Below are 18,664 nucleotides of genomic sequence, written 5' to 3'. Positions count from 1 at the left end.
TCTATTGGAATGAGGGAATCTGTTTGCAGGATGGTTCTGTTTGCAGGGCAGTTCACTCACATCGTGGGTGAGTGGGTGCTGCCTGTTAGCCAGAGGTCTCAGTTTCTCTCCACATAGACCTCCCCTATGGCTGCGTGAGTGTCCTCATGATTGCCTTATTTGGAGAAGGCAGTGGCACCCCACTCCAATACTCTTGCCTGGAAAATCCCATGGACGGAGGAGCCTGGTAGCCTGCAGTCCATGGGGTCGCTAAGAGTCAGACACGACTGAGCGACTTCACTTTCACTTTCATGCATTGGAGAAGGAAATGGCAACCCACTCCAGTGTTCTTGCCTGGAGAATCCCAGGGACAGGGGAGCCTGGTGGGCTGCCGTCTATGGGGTTAAACAGAGTCGGACATGACTGAAGTGACTTAGCAGCAGCAGCAGCAGCATGATTGCCTCATTGGCTTTACCAAGAGCAAGCCATTCAAAAGAACAAGGTAGAAGGTGCAATGCCCTTTTATGACCTAGCCTCCATAGTCATACATTAACCACATGGACCAGACCTGATTCAGTGAGGTACAGCACAACTCAAGGGTAGGAATATCAGGAATCAAGCTGTCTTGGAGACTGGCTACGACAGTTGATAAATAGCAGATCTGAGATTGAACTCAAGGAAATCTGAGTTGGAAGTCATAATCACTGTGTCACACTGCCTAACTTTGGGGAGATTTGGGCCAGTGAGAAATATGAGTTCTGTAAAATGGGTGAAGGGCAGTTGAGGAAGGGCAGAAAGAAAGTGAAGTCACTTAGTTGTGTCTGACTCTGCGACCCCATGGACTGTAGCCTACCAGGATCCTCCATCCATGGGGTTTTCCAGGCAAAAATACTGGAGTGGGTTGCTATTTCTTTCTCCAAGAGACCTTCCTGACCCAGAGATTGAACACAGGTCTTCCACTTATAGACAGACGCTTTACCATCTGAGCCACCAGGCAAGCCCATTGGCAGGTTGGTATAAACCCCTGACAGGGTTTCTGCCATAAGCTGTATGAGGTCACCGTGGAACTGCAAAGCAGGGCTCCTTCACTTGCTTCTCACAGGGCGTGTCATACATTCACACAAGCACACTGTAGAGTTAGTAAAGTACAGCAGAAAACATGTTCGCTAGGAGAACAAAGAACTAGAGTTTCAAGCATCCTTACCTTGTTCTGAAGAATCCTGGATGCTGCTGCTGCTAAGTCACTTCAGTCGTGTCCGACTCTGTGCGGCAGGCAAGAACACTGGAGTGGGTTGCCATTTCCTTCTCCAATGCATGAAAGTGAAAAGGGAAAGTGAAGTCGCTCAGTTGTATCTGACTCTCAGCGACCCCATGGACCGCAGCCTACCAGGCTCCTCCGTCCATGGGAGTTTCCAGGCAAGAGTACTGGAGTGGAAGAATCCTGGACAAGCCCCCAAAATGAAAGGTTGCTGCTGAACCACAAAAGATGCCGGAATTCTTGGCCTCCAGAGGAGAATTTAATCTGGGGCCAGTGACGAGGCTTGATCATTTAGAGCTTTTGTGTAATAAAGTTTTATTAAAGTATAAAAGAGATAGAGAAAGCTTCTGACACAGACATCAGAAGGGGCAGAAAGAAGGGCAGGTGGCATCTTATTGTTGTTGTTAAGTTGCTAAGTTGTGTCTGACTGTTTGCAACCCCATGGACTGCAGCATGCCAGGCTTCTCTGTCCTTCACTATCTCCCAGAGTTTGCTCAGACTCAAGTCCATTGAGTCAATGATGCCATCCAATCGTCTCATCCTCTGTTGCCCCCTTCTTCTTCTGCCCTCAGTCTTTCTCAGCATCAAGGTTAAGAAAACAGATCAATTTTAGGAAGAGAACATTTGTAAATTGAGCATCTGGAAACTGAGTCTCTTAAAATTATCCATACTGTGAACCTCTTGAGAGGTTGCTTTATTCCCCAGACTGCAATCCTGAACGACAGTCCTGTGACTTCTCCAACCTCCTACACTTTCTCCCCTTCTCATTCTCTGCTGATGACACTGCTTCCTAATCTACAGAGAAAATGAAGGCAACCACCAACCATCTACCCACTGACAGCATCTATACCCATACACTCTGCTTGCCCTCCTCCTCTGCTCCCAAGGCCAACTCCTTGACTCGAGCTATTGTTGTTTAGTTGCTAAGTCATGTCCAACTCTTCTGCGACCCCATGGACTGTAGCCCACCAGGCTCCTTTGTCTGTGGGATTTCCCAGGGAAAAATACTGGAGTAGGTTGCTATTTCCTTCTCCAGAGGATCTTCCCGATCCAGGTATCAAACCCTTGACTTGAGTACTAGATCTCATTTTGGGAATTCCCTGGCGGTCCTGTGGTTGGTATTGCTGAGGGCCCTGGTTCAATCGCTGGTTGGGGAACTAAGATCCCACAGAAAAATGGTGTGGTCCAAAAAATAAAAAAAAGAAAGAAAGATCTCTTTTCCTTTCAACTACTCAAGAACATTGGGCCTGTCAGCCATTCACCACTCTATCTTTAGTTTGTCCCATTCCCATCAGCAAATACGTAAGGCTATAGTATTATTCACCTTTAATTGTTCTCATGGTTCATGATGTGGTTGGAGAGACTTAATTTAAAGGCTCAACAAGGTTTATAAATATACATAAACAACATATGAAAATGAAAATTTTAAGTACAGCAAATTTTAATGTGCTAAATTGCACAGATTCTTTAATAATGCAATAGAAACTCAGAAAATATAGAGAAAACTGTGGGTTTAGGTGGGGTAGAAAAAGAGAGAACCGAGGACAGCTTTCTACAAAGCTATATTTGTCAGAGTTCTCTGTTGCAAGCAATGGAAATAGACTCTGATTTTAAGTTAAGCTAAAATAGCTCATAGAATCACTGGGAAAGCTGGAAAACCAGGCTCAGAGCCTAAACAGCTATCACCACAGCCAAAACCACTCCATAAATGGTGTCTGGTGAGGACACCACTGTCCACTAGATGTCACACCTCACACTGTTGACACCATCAGGCTGAGCTTGGCGCTGTTGCCACCGCTGCCATAGAAACGGGAAGCTGCTGCTGCCAGGAACACTGTTCCATTGACTCTGCCGCTTTCCACCAATAACTCCAGAGTCAAAGTCTGAAATAGCTGTGTCTGTTTGACCCAGCCTAGGTCAAGGCCAGCACTCAGCTTCCAGAGGGGGCTGGGAGAGCAAGTATCTGGCATTTTCAGCTTCTGTAGTGAAACGTAGGGTCTGCTTCATAGAAGATTTATTAGATTGGACATTCTCAGATGCTGAGCAGCCTTCACCCACCCACCTGCCCTGATAGAAGTGTCCACTTACAGTTGGCTGAAGCTAGAGGGCAGAAAAAGGAAGGGGCTGATTAGTTAAGAGGTGAAGAAGTGGCCCAGGGCAGCAGGCATGACACTTGAAGAAGCCTGGGAGGAGCACTTGAGGAAGGAAAGGCTAGAGGCCAAGAGCTGTGGCAAGTTCTAGGGAGAGTAATAGTGTATAGTATTCGGATAGAGAGAGACGTCTTGAGACCAAGGGCATTTCCAGTCAAGTGTAGAGGTAGAAGCCAATTATAGGGAATTGTGGAGAAAATGAGTATAAAGACAGGAAGGAATCTGGTACTGAAAATGCTTGTTTCTTTTAATGATCACAAAACCACAATCCAATGTGTGTTGATGATCATCTTTTAGTGGTTTTACTCATTTTGGGGGCAATTATATTGCTCTTTCGTGAACTGCCCATTCATATATTTTGCTTATTTTTCTACTGAGGTCTTTATTTTTCTCCCAACAAATTGTAGGTGTTTTTTATAGATTAAAGGGCTAAGATTGAGGGTATAAATTTTGAGGAAAGGAACTTTTTTCCTGCTTAGCAGTAAGAGTTTAAACAGGCAGTTTTCCTTACAATCTCCTGTGAAAAAGGGCAGATTGACTTTATTTTTCAAAATAACAACTTTATCAAAATATAATTCACATACTGTAAAATTCACCTATTTTAAAGTTTACAATTCAATGGTTTTAGTATATCCACAGAGTTGTGCAAACATCAGCACTAATTCCAGAGACTTTCATCCCCCTAAAAAGAAGCCATAAACCTAATAGTAGTCACTCCCTGTTTCTCCTTCTCCTCAGTCTCTGATGATCAGTAATCTTGATGTTGCTATTGATCAGCCTACTCTGGACATTTAAAGTAAATGGAATCATATAATATGTGTCCTTTTGTGTCTGCGTTATTTCATAAAATAATATTTTTAAAGTTTATCCATGCTGTGGCATATATCAAAACTTCATTCCTTTTTATTGCCAAATAACATTCTATTGTATGTGTATACTACATTTTGTTTAATCATTCATGAGTTAATGGAGATAATGATAGTAACAGATTATCGTTCATGGACTAGAATAGGAAACCACAAGTCTATAGTGATGTAAATGAATTGAATGTACAATGAGGAATAGGATATTTACAATTTCAAATACCTCTCCACAAAATACTAATTACTAAAAAAAAAAAAAAATAACTTCACAGTGGAGATTCCTGGTAGACACTACCTTAATCAAGCAACAGAAGCAGACATTATCAGTACTGGAAGGGAATGTTTGAAATCTTGCCCCACCTGAGAGGATGCAATGAGAGAAATGCTTCGTCTCTTTTACACCATTCCAACCAAAGATGCATAATCTGAACCCAATCACAAGGAAACTTCAGCAAAGCCAAACTGATGGATATGATATAACAGACTTGTAATCTTTTAAAATGTCAGGGTTAGGAATGTCAAGCAAAGAGTGAAGAACTGTTCTTGATGGATAAGACTAAAGAGATAGGACAACAAAATATGGTGTATAATTTAGATCTGGATCTTTGGGGGATAACTAGAGACTCTGGAAAGGAGCCTGAGAATTAAATGGTATTTATGTATCAATGCTAATTTGTTTTGAATTGGAGTTATGTAAGAGAATGTCCTTATTTTGGAAAACATGTGCGAAAGTATTCAGGAGCGGTGGGTAACAGCAGTTTACTCTCAAATTGCTCACAAACAGGAAAAGCTCTACAATTTGTACAATTTTCACTTTTTTCCAAAATAAAAATGTGTAAGAAATACAAAATAAGAAAAAAACCCAACAACAAGAAGAAAAGCAATAAAAATTGAAATGAGGATTAATTAGGAAACATGGCTAGCCTCAGGGAATTGTTGTTTAGTCACTAAGTCGTGTCCAACTCTCTTGCGACCCCATGGACTGTAGCCCACAAGGCTCCTCTGTCCGTGGGGTTTCCCAGGCAAGAATACTGGAGTGGGCTGCTGTTTCCTTCTCCAGGGGATTTTCCTGACCCAGGGATGGAACCTGTGTCTCCTGCATCAGCAAGCAGTTTCCATTACTGCTGGGCCACGAAGGAAGCCTCAGGGAATACCTATCTGTTACTAGGCTAAATAGCTAGTCTATTATTGGGATAGATACCAAGTGTGCTAAAAATAAGCTAGATTAACTCAGGTTTACAGTCTTAAATCAAGATTTATTTAAATGACAAAATAACACTTTAAATTGGAATTTCTATAGGAAAACTCTTTGTTATTGCAAGGGTAAGATCCTTCAGGCTTATTTACCCCTGTGCATACAATTAGTTTAATGTTGTTATTCTTAACACATCATGGTTTCTGAGATGTTACAGAAAAGACAGTTAGGTCTAGAGAATGTTTGTGTATGTGTGTATGTGTGCATGTGTATACAAATCAAGTTAATTACTTTCAGTTCAGTTCAGTTGCTCAATCGTGTCTGACTCTTTGGGACCCCATGAATCACAGCACGCCAGGCCTCCCTGTCCATCACCAACTCCGGGAGTTCACCCAAACTCATGTCCATCGAGTCGGTGATGCCAGCCAGCAATCTCATCCTCTGTCATCCCCTTCTCCTCCTGCCCCCAATCCCTCCCAGCATCAGAGTCTCTTCCAATGAGTCAATTCTTTGAATGAGGTGGCCAAAGTACTGGAGTTTCAGCTTTAGCATCAGTCCTTCCAGAGAAAACCCACGGCTGATCTTCAGAATGGACTGGTTGGATCTCCTTGCAGTCCAAGGGACTCTCAAGAGTCTTCTCCAACACCACAGTTCAAAAGCATCAATTCTTTGGTGCTCAGCTTTCTTCACAGTCCAGCTCTCACATCCATACATGACTACTGGAAAAACCATAGCCTTGACTAGACAGACCTTTGTTGGCAAAGTCATGTCTCTGCTTTTGAATATGCTGTCTAGGTTGATCATAACTTTCCTTCCAAAGAGTAAGTGTCTTTTAATTTCATGGCTGCAGTCACCATCTGCAGTGATTTTGGAGCCCAAAAAATAAAGTCTGCCACTGTTTCCACTGTTTCCCCATCTATTTCCCATGAAGTGATGTGACCGGATGCTATGATCTTAGTTTTCTGAATGTTGAGCTTTAAGTCAACTTTTTCACTCTCCTCTTTCACTTTCATCAAGAGGCTTTTTAGTTCCTCTTCACTTTCTGCCATAAGGGTGGTGTCATCTGCATATCTGAGGTTATTGATATTTCTCCCGGCAATCTTGATTCCCGCTTGTGCTTCTTCCAGCCCAGCACTTCTCATGATGTACTCTGCATATAAGTTAAATAAGCAGGGTGACAATATACAGCCTTGACATACTCCTTTTCCTATTTGGAACCAGTCTGTTGTTCCATGTCCAGTTATAACAGTTGCTTCCTGACCTGCATATAGGTTTCTCAAGAGGCAGATCAGGTGGTCTGGTATTCCCATCTCTTTCAGAATTTTCCACAGTTTATTGTGATCCACACAGTCAAAGGCTGCTGCTGCTGCTAAGTCACTTCAGTCGTGTCCGACTCTGTGTGACCCCATAGACGGCAGCCCACCAGGCTCCCCTGTCCCTGGGATTCTCCAGGCAAGAACACTAGAGTGGGTTGCCATTTCCTTCTCCAATGCATGAAAGTGAAAAGTGAAAGTGAAGTCACTCAATCGTGTCTGACTCTTAGTGACCCCATGGACTGTAGCCCACCAGGCTGGCTAGGGGGAAAAAAAAAGAGAGCAAAAATGTGGAGGTTAGGAATAAGAAAAGAGATACACTCACAAACACAAAAGAGGTTGAAAGTTACTTGCAACTATACGGCAACAAATGTGAACAACTAGAGGAAATGGATATTTTAAAGAAAAAATGTTACTGAAACTGACCTATGAAGAAACAGAAAAGGAAAAGAGAAGTTATCACCAAAGATATTAGGACGATAGTTACAAATTTAACCTTAAAGAGAGCGCCAAAACCAAATGGTTTCACAGCTGCATCACATCTATCTTTTAGCAAAGAGATGATTCCAGTGATGTTTAATTATGCTAGAATATAGGGGGGGAAAGTTTAGCTCTTTTTATAAGCAGATCTTATAACTACTGCTTTAATTTCTTTAATGGTTATAGGTTTATTCAGGTTGTCTATGTCTCCTTGATATATTGGGTAAATTGCATTTTTAATGGGAACTAATCATTTGTGTAAATTGTCAGATTAATTGGCACAAAGTTCTTCATATTGCTTCATAGCTTTTCAAACTGATCCACTACGGACAATATGGTTGTGTAGGTGGTTTTCTGCACGAGCTTATCTGGACAAGGAGTGAGTGGGAGCAGCCTGCATCCAGCTTTCCAAGTGGCAAGCCCTAGGTTAGGGTTACAGCCACCCACAGGCGAAGTGGAAGTTGCTCAGTCGTGTCTGATTCTTTGCGACCCTATGATCTTCCTAACCCAGGTCCCTGCATTGCAGGCGGATTCTTTACTGACTGAGCTATCAGAGAAGCCCCGCAGGCGAAACCTTTTCCTAATTCTCACAAAGGCACTGTGAGGGTTAGTGATAGCCAGGTTATAACTTATCCATCATCCTTGGTGGCTCAGACAATAAAGAATCTGCCTGCAATGCAGGAAACTGGGGTTCAATCCCTGGGTGCAGGAGATCCCCTGGAGAAGGGAGTGGCTACCCACTCCTGTATTTTTGCCTGGTAAATCCCATGGACAGAGAGGAACCTAACAGGCTATACAGTCCATGGGTTCGCAAGGAGTTGGACACGACTGAGAGACTGAACTGAACTGAGCTAATCTTTCCATTTTTTTAATCCCTCTTTTCTAAGATTGTTTTCTTGCCCTCTGTCTTTTTTCTCTTGATCAATCAATTCTGCTAGTTTTGCTTGTTTTATTAGTTTATTTCAAAGAACTTTCTTCTGTCTTTTTTAAAATTTTAAACTTGTTATTTTGTATTGGGGTATAGACGATTAAAGAAACATCTTTTGTCTTTTTACCATCTCTGTTGTATTCAATTAATTTCTGCCTTCATTTTTATTACTGCCACTCTTCCTCTTTCTTCAAGGTTATTGTGTTTGTTTTTTTCTTTAGTTTTTTGAACTGGAAACTTAGCTGAGCAATTTTTTTAACTTTTCTTTTGTAATATAAACATTTAGAGCTATACATGTTTCTCTCTAAATCACTTTATCTGCATCTAATGAAGTTTTGGACAGAGGAATTGTTTCTATACTCATTATTTATTGAAGTATAGTTGATGTACAATATTATATAAGTACAATATGGTGATTCACAATCTGGTGAGGCTTTTACATAATTTTGAAAATGTTCACACTTAAAAAGTTGAAAGAATTGTACAGTGATACCCAAATGCTCAACACCTAATTTCTACAGTTAAGATTTTACTTTATCTGCCTTATCGTGCAACTTTCCATTTATTCATCCTTTCTTCTACTGATTTCAAGGGTCTTATTTTTTATTCACTGGGAAGGAAATGACAGATATTAGCACATTTCACTCTTAAAGACTTCAGCATGCATATCATTACCTGGAGTTTATTATTTTTACTGATTGATTGAAATTTTAAGGTCAGTTTATTAAGCTCAATGATAAAAGCTGTCAGAAGACTTTTTTCCTAAAAATTATTTTTTCTTATGAAAAAAAGAAAAGAAAATCAATACACACCCTCAGCATAGACACAGATGCTGTGGCAGTCAAGCCTCTTTAAGATGAGGATAGTTTACTAGTTGGTCAAATCACTCTCTGGTCAGCAGGATTGTAGTCTGGATCATCCTCCTTATCCTCTGGATCCAAGCCATTTAATTTCTGGACAAGTGACTCATCTACCTCCATGCTGTATCCAGCATCCTCCAAGAACTGGATATTAGCTGTGTCAGGATTATGATCTGTTTCAAACAGCTGTTTCCCACTTAATTTACTTTTTCCTGCTTGTTCCTTTACTTTCATTCATTTAAAAACATTTCCAAGAGTTCTGTATCAAACTTGGCCTTTCAACTTAAGAAATTTTGAATAGTAATAGGAGTACCATAAAATAATTGTTTTTCAGCTTCTGCTCTTCTTCTTGTCTTCAAGTTTCTATTTGATCTACCATTTCACTTAATTTTATTGGACCACTATTGCTAAAGATCATACTATGGAAAAGCTTTCTTCTGCCTGTAAAACTAATAACTTTATTTCTAGGTTTTTCTGGGAGAATATTTCCTAGAGGGGAGCTTCATCTGTGTGCTTTTCCATATATGTAAACTTGAGGGGGGAGGGCAGGACAGTTTCATTGTTTTCTCCAGCCTTATATGTCACAGGAATGGTGAACCTGGTTGGATTTTTCCCATACTTAGCTGAAATACTACCAAAGGAGAATATGGTATCAGGAAAGTTTATTTGCATTTTGGAAGACCAGTTTTAAGAGGGTTGGATCAACATACAATCAAGCTCTGAAGGAGTCAGAGTAGATGGACTCCAGAGATTCCAGCTTTTAAAAAAAAAAAATATATATATATATATACATACATATTTAATATTCTTTTTATCATGGTTTATCACAGAATATTGAATATAGTTCCCTGTGCTATACATTAGGACTTGTTATTTATCCATTCTAAATACAACAGTTTGCATCTATCAGCTTCAAACACCCAATCTATCCCTCTCCCTAACATACAGAAAGAAGCACAAGCTGGAATCAAGATTGCCGGGAGAAATATCAATAACCTCAGATATGCAGATGACACCACCCTTATGGCAGAAAGTGAAGAGGAACTAAAAAGCCTCTTGATGAAAGTGAAAGTGGAGAGTGAAAAAGTTGGCTTAAAGCTCAACATTCAGAAAACGAAGATCATGGCCTCCGGTCCCATCGTTTCATGGGAAATAGATGGGGAAACAGTGTCAGACTTTATTTTTGGGCTCCAAAATCACTGCAGATGGTGACTGCAGCCATGAAACTAAAAGACGCTTACTCCTTGGAAGGAAAGTTATGACCAACCTAGACAGCATATTGAGAAGCAGAGACGTGACTTTGCCAACAAAGGTCTGTCTAGTCAAGGCTATGGTTTTTCCTGTGGTCATGTATGGATGTGAGAATTGGACTGTGAAGAAAGCTGAGCACCAAAGAATTGATGCTTTTGAACTGTGGTGTTGGAGAAGACTCTTGAGAGTCCCTTGGACTGCAAGGAGATCCAGCCAGTCCATTCTGAAGGAGATCAGCTGTGGAATTTCTTTGGAAGGAATGATGCTAAAGCTGAAACTCCAGTACTTTGGCCACCTCATGCCAAGAGTTGACTCATTGGAAAAGACTCTGATGCTGGGAGGGATTGGGGGCAGGAGGAGAAGGGGATGACGACAGAGGATGAGATGGCTGGATGGCATCACTGATTCGATGGATGTGAGTCTGAGTGAACTCTGGGAGTTGGTGATGGACAGGGAGGCCTGGTGTGCTTCGATTCATGGGGTCGCAAAGAGTCGGACATGACTGAGCGACTGAACTGAACTGAACATACAGAAAACTGCAAAAATCCTAAGTGTATAGCTTGATGAATTATCACAAAATGAATACATCTAAATCAAGAAATAGAAAAGGTTCCAGAAACTGCCCTCATGTAACCACTACCTGGACTTCAAATACCATAATTCATTTTGTTTACTTTTTGAAATAAAATAAATAAATAAAATAAAACCATATAATTTGTATTTTTGTGTGTGTGGCCTTCTTTAGTACAACACTGTATCTGTGAAATCCATATAGCTGCACCTAGTGATAGTCTTCTTTTCCACTGGTATATGGTATTCCATTGTATGAATCTACTACAGTTGAAATTCTACAGTATTCAATCTACAGTTGAAATATTTACTACTATAAATAATTCCATGAGAACACTTTTGTGTGTCATTTTTATTGTGGTAAAACATACATATTTCCCCTTTTATTCATTTTTAAATATAAAATCCAGTGGCATTAAGTACATTCACAATATTGTACAACTATCACCACAATTCATTTCCAGAACTTTTTCTTATCTTTTTGATGCACATATGTGGATATTTCTCATGGGTATATACTTAGGAAATGCTGGATCACACTGTATATGTTCAACTTTAAAAAATATTGCCAGGCTTCCCTGGTGGCTCAGTGGTAAAGAATACACCTGCCAATGCAGGAGACACAGGTTTGATCCCTGATCTGGGAAGATCCCACATGCTGCATTTTCCCATGGGCCACAGCTATTGAGCCTGTGCTCTAGAGCCCAGGAGCCACAACTACTGAAGCTTGAGAGCCCAGAGCCCATGCTCTGCAACAAGAGAAGCCATCACAATGAGAAACCCATGCACCGCGACTAGAGAGTAGTCCCCATTCACCACTAGAGAAAACCCATGCAGCAATGAAGACCCAGCATGATAGAAAAAAAAAAATAAAGAAAAAATTATCGCCAATGTTTCAAAGTGGCAATAGTAACTTACATGCCGATCAACCCTGTATGATAGTTCCCATGGCTATATGCCCCTTAAGTTTTAATTTTAATTAAGTTTTAATTATTTTAGAAATTTGTTTTGTATCTTTTCTTACTTCTCTGATAACTGTTTAGCACCTTTTCATATGGTCATTTAGACAATAAAAAGGGCTAAAGAAACAGAGAAGACAAAACTATATCTTATGAAATTTGAAGCTCAAGTTGTATTATTTGTATGTTAGCAAGCAGTTTACATTTCTAATAATATGTCTCCCATTGACTAAAATCAACCCCACGGGGCAATATCTCTCACACTCCCACACTGCATATATGAGATTATATCTTAAAAAAGAAACAAAATCCTTTACAGTCACTTGAGTGGTGTTTAGGGACTTAATAGTGACAAAGGCATGAATTGAATCCACCATATTTAACAGAATATCATGCTTTCTAATTACAATTATTACCAAAAAGTGGGGTCTAGCTGCTCCCCACTCAAAAACCAATAAACAGGCCAAGCTGGTGGAAGGGAAAATTTGCTTTATTTCAGATGCCAGCAACTGTTGGGGAAGGGCAGACGTCTGTCAAAGGCAAACTGCCCCCCTCCCCCCATCACAAGCAGTGGGTAAGAGCTTTTACAGACAGGGAGAGGGGGCTACGTACACAAAGCACAGTCAGCTCTGATAGTCATCTTCAAATTGGTCATTGGTGGTCTTACCAGCATCATCTTGGTTATTTTAGGTACAGTTAATCTTCAGTTCCAGGGTTCATTTGTTCCCATTTCTTGAAGCCAATTCTTGGAATTGTAGCAGCTTATATCACAGGTACAGCCTAATTATCATGCAGTTAGCTTCTTCCACTTGCCGTTTTTTTTTTTAATTAATTAATTTATTTTAATTGGAGGCTAATTACTTTACAATATTGTGGCGTTTTTTGTTTTAATATCTATAAGACAGATCATCTATAAGCCATATAGATATGGCTCAGAGCATTATCTATAGCCCTTGCTGCTGCTACTGCTGCTAAGTCACTTCAGTCGTGTCCGACTCTTAGTGACCCCATGGACTGCAGCCTACCAGGCTCCTCTGTCCATGGGATTTTCCAGGCAAGAGTACTGGAGTGGGTTGCCATTGCCTTCTCCACTACAGCCCTTGAGGAGGAACTAAAGGTCCTTAACTATGCTCAATTAGTACATTATTATTATTTGGTCTTCTTTGACTGCTTTCCTTTGTTTCTGCATGTACTCACTTCTCTGATTAAACTTACTCTTAGCCTAAGTTTTTCCACAGACAAAAGGCAGGCAGAGGACATGGGGGGCAAAGACCGTAGGGTCCTGCTCTGTTTCATTATTACTGATATGTAGGGTATCACACTATTGCCATTCCACTCACAGGGAGTGCCTAGGCTCAGTTCTCATCTAAGGACTGTCAACATTTTTGTCCCATCCTCTCAGCACACAGCTTTTCATAAGGCTATAGCCCCAAGCAGAAGGTTGACAATAGTTTTGTTCAGCTTGCAAGGGTGTCCTTGGCTTCAAGCTGAAAATCCATCCCAGGTCCCCCACCTCCTGAGAGGCACAAATCTCTGACTGCTACCCTTGCTTCCAGACTTATTTCAGAGCCCATGGGCTCTATGGCTTTAGCAAATTCACAGAGGTGTTGATGTTTTAAAGCTTAGATCGCTTTACTCTTTTCAAGTTCTATCTATCATTGCTATATGTCTGCTACAGGGTGTGTGTGTGTGTGTAAAAGCTGTAACCTGTTTTCATCTGTCTAATAAGAGTTTAGTAAAGAGTTTCTCTCTTTTTTTTTTCTAGCCACACCATGCAACTTGTGGATCTTAGTTTCCCAACCAGGGATCGAAACTGCGCCCCCTGCATTGGAAGTGCAGAGTCTTAACCACTGGACCATTAGTTCAGTTCTGTTCAGTCGCTCAGTTGTGTCCGACTCTTTGCGACCCCATGAATCGAAGCACACCAGGCCTCCCTGTCCATCACCAACTCCAAGAGTTCACTCAGACTCACGTGCATCGAATCAGTGATGCCATCCAGCCATCTCATCCTCTGTCGTCCCCTTTTCCTCCTGCCCCCAATCCCTCCCAGCTCAGTCTTTTCCAATGAGTCAACTCTTCGCATGAGGTGGCCAAAGTACTGGAGTTTCAGCTTTAGCATCAGTCCTTCCAAAGAAATCCCAGGGCTGATCTCCTTCAGAATGGACTGGTTGGATCTCCTTGCAGTCCAAGGGACTCTCAAGAGTCTTCTCCAACACCACAGTTCAGAAGCATCAATTCTTCGGTGCTCAGCCATCTTCACAGTCCAACTCTCACATCCATACATGACCACAGGAAAAACCATAGCCTTGACTAGACAGACCTTTGTTGGCAAAGTCATGTCTCTGCTTTTGAATACGCTATCTAGGTTGGTCATAACTTTCCTTCCAAGGAGTAAGCGTCTTTTAATTTCATGGCTGCAGTCACCATCTGCAGTGATTCTGGAGCCCCCAAAAATAAAGTCTGACACTATTTCCACTGTTTCCCCATCTATTTCCCATGAAGTGATGTGACCGGATGCCATGATCTTCATTTTCTAAATGTTGAGCTTTAAGCCAACTTTTTCACTCTCCACTTTCATTTTCATCAAGAGGCTTTTTAGTTCCTCTTCACTTTCTGCCATAAGGGTGGTGTCATCTGCATATCTGAGGTTATTGATATTTCTCCCGGCAATCTTGATTCCAGCTTGTGTTTCTTCCAGTCCAGCGTTTCTCATGATGAACTCTGGACCATCAGGGAAGTCCTAATAAGAGTTTCTTGAATTGACGACAGACAGGAGTTGTGACAGGATGTTAGTTAGATGCTCCCTGTTGTCTCTGGAGTTTCAGCAAAGGTCTCAAAGGCAGAAAGCAACACAATAGATGCCAGGCAACCTCTTCTCCCATCCACTTCAAAGGGAGATGGGATGAGACTGTGAACCCATCTGCCAGCATTACTATTAATAATTATCCACACTGAATTAATATAAGGGAATTAGAATTGTGGGGAAGTAGAGGGGGGTTTTTCCCTTTTGCCTAAATCCAAGTGGGGACTTCCCTGGTGGCTCAGACCGTGAAGAATCTGCCCATAATGTGGGAGACCTGGGTTTGACCCCTGGGTCGGGAAGATCCCATGGAGAAGGGAATGGGTACCCACTCCAGTATTCTTGCCTGGAGAATTCCAAGGACAGAGGAGCCTAGTGGGCTATGGCCCACGGGGTCACAAAGAGTTGGATATGACTGAGCGAATAACACACACACAGACACACACACACACACAGAGCCAAGTGAGATAGAGACCTCCACTAGCACCTTGCAGAATGTTTGGCTTAGATCTCCTGGATTTAGAAAGTCCACAGGGACTCACGTCCTAACTCCCACCTGAGGAAGTCCATATGCAAAATGCTGGCTGACCAGCTTTCCTGGGATGGTGAGTAAGGTGGGTTGCATGGAGAGTGAGCTGCACTGCTCTTGCCAGTAGGGCAAAGATGCATGAGTTGTCCTGTGGACAAGTATACCTAGAAGGAAATGACTTGGAGTCATTAAAAAGGTCCTTCCCATGAAGGATGCTCTGAGAGGAAATGAACTTCAGGAGAGTATATTTTACAGAACCTGCAGAAGGCCATGAACTTGGGGGCGGGGAGAGAGGAGTCATAGGCAGTTAACCAGAGGAGAGACATTGCCTAGGTCCCAGTAAGAGAGCTAAAAAAAAAGCCCACAACAGTGACACACACAAGAGAGAAAGAGCCAACTTTTGTGAGTCCTCCAAGTCCGCAGAGAACCAACTTTTGAAGATAACAGCATCCTGCCCCAATTGGGAAAAGCTGTGGCCCTTTCCCCTAAGCTCTTCTCCTCTTATACCAAACCCTGGGGGAGGGGTTCAGAAATAGCAGTTGGCCAGCAAGACAGGAGTAAACTCTGACGAGTAAAGCCCAGGAATGTGGAGAAACTTGGCACACCTTGGCACACAGCAAGACTCACAAGTGAAGCAGGCAAAAGCTAGAGGAGGGGCAAACCTTTAGCTCGAATGAAGTTAAGAGTTGAATTATATTTAGGGCAGGTGTGAAGAGGAGGCAAGGGAGTTTTCCAATTATTAACCCTGGGGGCCAGCTCCCCTGATAAAAATAATTATTCAATATTAGAGAAGGATTGAAGAGGAAAAGTTGATACAGTGTACCTATCCCTGATTTAGCATATATCGACTCCAATGAGCTATAAACACCTATTCACATTTTCTTCATATTTGCTTAGATCACACCAAAAGCAATGGGTAACCAAAATTCATACACAGAATAGTAAAGACCGAGTGTACACCTCTGGCAGAGTTTTAATTGGTACTCTGCTCCACACAGTCACTTAGGACCCAGGCTGACAGGCTGTACTTTCTGGAGCACGTAGCTTCTTCAGTTCCACAGCAAGGAAAGAAAAAGCATTTTATAACTACTCTTTCTTGATTTCCCAGAGGCGATACAAGGTGCTTGCATTCACAGCTGTAGTGACTAGAAATAGTCATGACTCCCGTTTTTGAAATGGGGAAGGAAGCATTCTTTTTTTGGTGTTAAGCATGAGAGGAGCCCCAGATATGGTGCACGAGTGCTCAGTCACCCAGTTGCATCCGACTGTTTGCAACCCAACAAACTGTAGGGCAAGAATATACTAGAATGAGTTGCCATTTCCTCCTCCAGGGGATCTTCCCAACACAGGGATCAAACTGGCGTTTCCAGCATCTCCTGCATTGGCAGGTTCTTTACCCTTCACAGATGACTAACACCAATTTCCAGGACATTTTACATGGCAGCCTCACTTACAGAGGCCATCACCCTTCTCTGATAGGACTTTTACCTGCTGAGCTAATGTATCTAAATCTTTGATTGCAGGTCTCTGTCGCACATGTTATGAAATATGTTTTTAGACTGCTCAGAAACCTTGTACATAACTCATATTTTCTGCCTAAGAGCCATCACTTTCTCAGATTGCTTTATTTTTACTTCTTTTACTACCATCAATCCTGGTAGTTTTCTTTTCACAGAGAAATCACATTAAAGAAAGCTCTTTACTGTCACATTACACAGTTAAAAGAAAACAACAGAACTGGATTGAGATGTGGATAACTGGCATTTGACAGCGTTCATTCATTAGCTGATAACTCATTCCCTCATACAGAGAAGGCAATGGCACCCCACTCCCGTACTCTTGCCTGGAAAATCCCATGGACGGAGGAGCCTGGTAGCCTGCAGCCCATGGGGTCGCTAAGAATCGGACACGACTGAGCGACTTCACTTTCACTTTTCACTTTCACACATTGGAGAAGGAAATGGCAACCCACTCCAGTGTTCTTGCCTGGAGAATCCCAGGGAAGGGGGAACTGGTGGTCTGCTACCTATAGGGTCGCACAGAGTCGGACATGACTGATGCGACCTAGCAGCAGCAGCATTCCCTCATGATGACTTCCCAGTATACAGATAATCCCAACTTATGTTTCAAACAAAATCGGCTATCCATCTGTGAAAAATAATCTCAGATTTAATTTAATGGACTATGCAAGGGTTCATATATAAAATTCCATGTAAACTGAATATGGGAAACAAAATCATTAAAAGTGTTAACAAATATGGAAGAATATATTAAGAATCTTGACATGATGAAGGCCTCTTTAGGCCACAAAATCCGAAGTCAGCAAATGAAAATTCAAATGCCTATAGGGAGCAAGCAAGTAATGTTGAGTAAAGAAAGATGGGTGTGAGAGAAATCAATTAGTAAAAATTTATTTTAATTTTACTAAGCTATGAGGTAAGCAAATGCCATTATACAAATATGTGAAATTGGACAGACTCTAAATTTAATATGAAAAATATAAATTAGAAAATGAGAATCTTAGGGAATGCCCTGGCAGTCCAGTGGTTAGGGCTTAGCGCTTTCATTGCCAGGCCAGGGTTCAACCCCTGGTCAGGAAATTTAGATCCCACAAGCCCCACAGCTCTATCAAAAAAAAAAAAAAGGAAATCTTTTGTAAGTAATTTTTTCTTTGTCTTGCCTCTTCTTTGCAAACAGAAATCTGATTTTCATACCAATTTCAGGCTTTGTGTTTCTAGTTAATAGAGGAAAACTTTCAAGCCATTAGTACTTTATTTTGAAGAGTTCAATTTAGCGTCAACACTTTTCTTTCATATTTTGACCATTGCTTTTCTTCATTTTTTAACTTTTGTACTTAGTAGTATACAGGGACTACCACTGCACCCAAGTGTCCAGGAAAATTCTGGTCGCACACTGGAGGGTTCCAAATCGCTTGCAAAAACTCTCCAGGCCTCCTAGCTGTCACGATGTGGACCCCTAGCGGTGAGCGACGTTCCCGATAAGTGTTCTGGTTGAGACGGCGACAATTTTACTCGGATGCCTGCTTTGGGTTTGATTCTCGCTCCCGAATCGCCCCTATTCCGCAGTTCCCCATCCTCAATTTCAACTTCTGCAAAAGAGGCAAACTAGAAAGTAAATTGTTGGCCGTGGTGTGGCTTCTATGGGAGCCGGGACTTCGTCGGTTGCTTTTGCCAAGGTGCGTAATCTCCCACATAACGCCTTGCAGGTTTTTTATATTCCCATCACTTACAACCATTTCTTGTCACCACGTAAATTAACAGGATTGCGGGCAGGGAAAAGGCCCCCTCGAAGCCACCAGCATCCCGAGGACTCAAGCATCCCCGGAAGAGCCAACTCCGCTCCTGCTAATCCTTTCCCTTCCGCTCGGCCCACCCCGGGCAGAGCGCTCGGGGTCACGTGTTCGCCGGAGGAGGGGAAGTGGGCGGCTCAGCGGCCGCCATCTTGCCGGCTTGGAGGCGGAGCGTGAGGAGCGCAGGTCGCGCGCTTCTCCTCCCCTCCCCTCGCTCAG

At 42.0% G+C, this 18,664-nt stretch overlaps 1 long non-coding RNA gene and 1 pseudogene across 1 annotated transcript; both read right to left on the bottom strand.

Moving 5' to 3' along the window:
* Window positions 1-9,044: 9,044 nt before the first annotated feature.
* Window positions 9,045-9,698, bottom strand: LOC133237059 (RWD domain-containing protein 1-like; annotated as a pseudogene).
* An 8,190-nt stretch (window positions 9,699-17,888) lies between these two features.
* Window positions 17,889-18,660, bottom strand: LOC133236855 (uncharacterized). The gene is made up of 2 exons (XR_009733071.1): window positions 18,386-18,660; window positions 17,889-18,244 (listed from the first exon to the last, which is right to left on the bottom strand). It is a non-coding gene; the product is annotated as an uncharacterized LOC133236855 (long non-coding RNA).
* Window positions 18,661-18,664: the final 4 nt, after the last annotated feature.

Source organism: Bos javanicus, chromosome 23 (genome assembly GCF_032452875.1).
Source record: "Bos javanicus breed banteng chromosome 23, ARS-OSU_banteng_1.0, whole genome shotgun sequence".
NCBI lineage: Eukaryota > Metazoa > Chordata > Mammalia > Artiodactyla > Bovidae > Bos > Bos javanicus.
The sequence above is the reverse complement of the archived record's forward strand: the minus strand, read 5'-3'. Positions and strand labels throughout refer to the sequence as shown.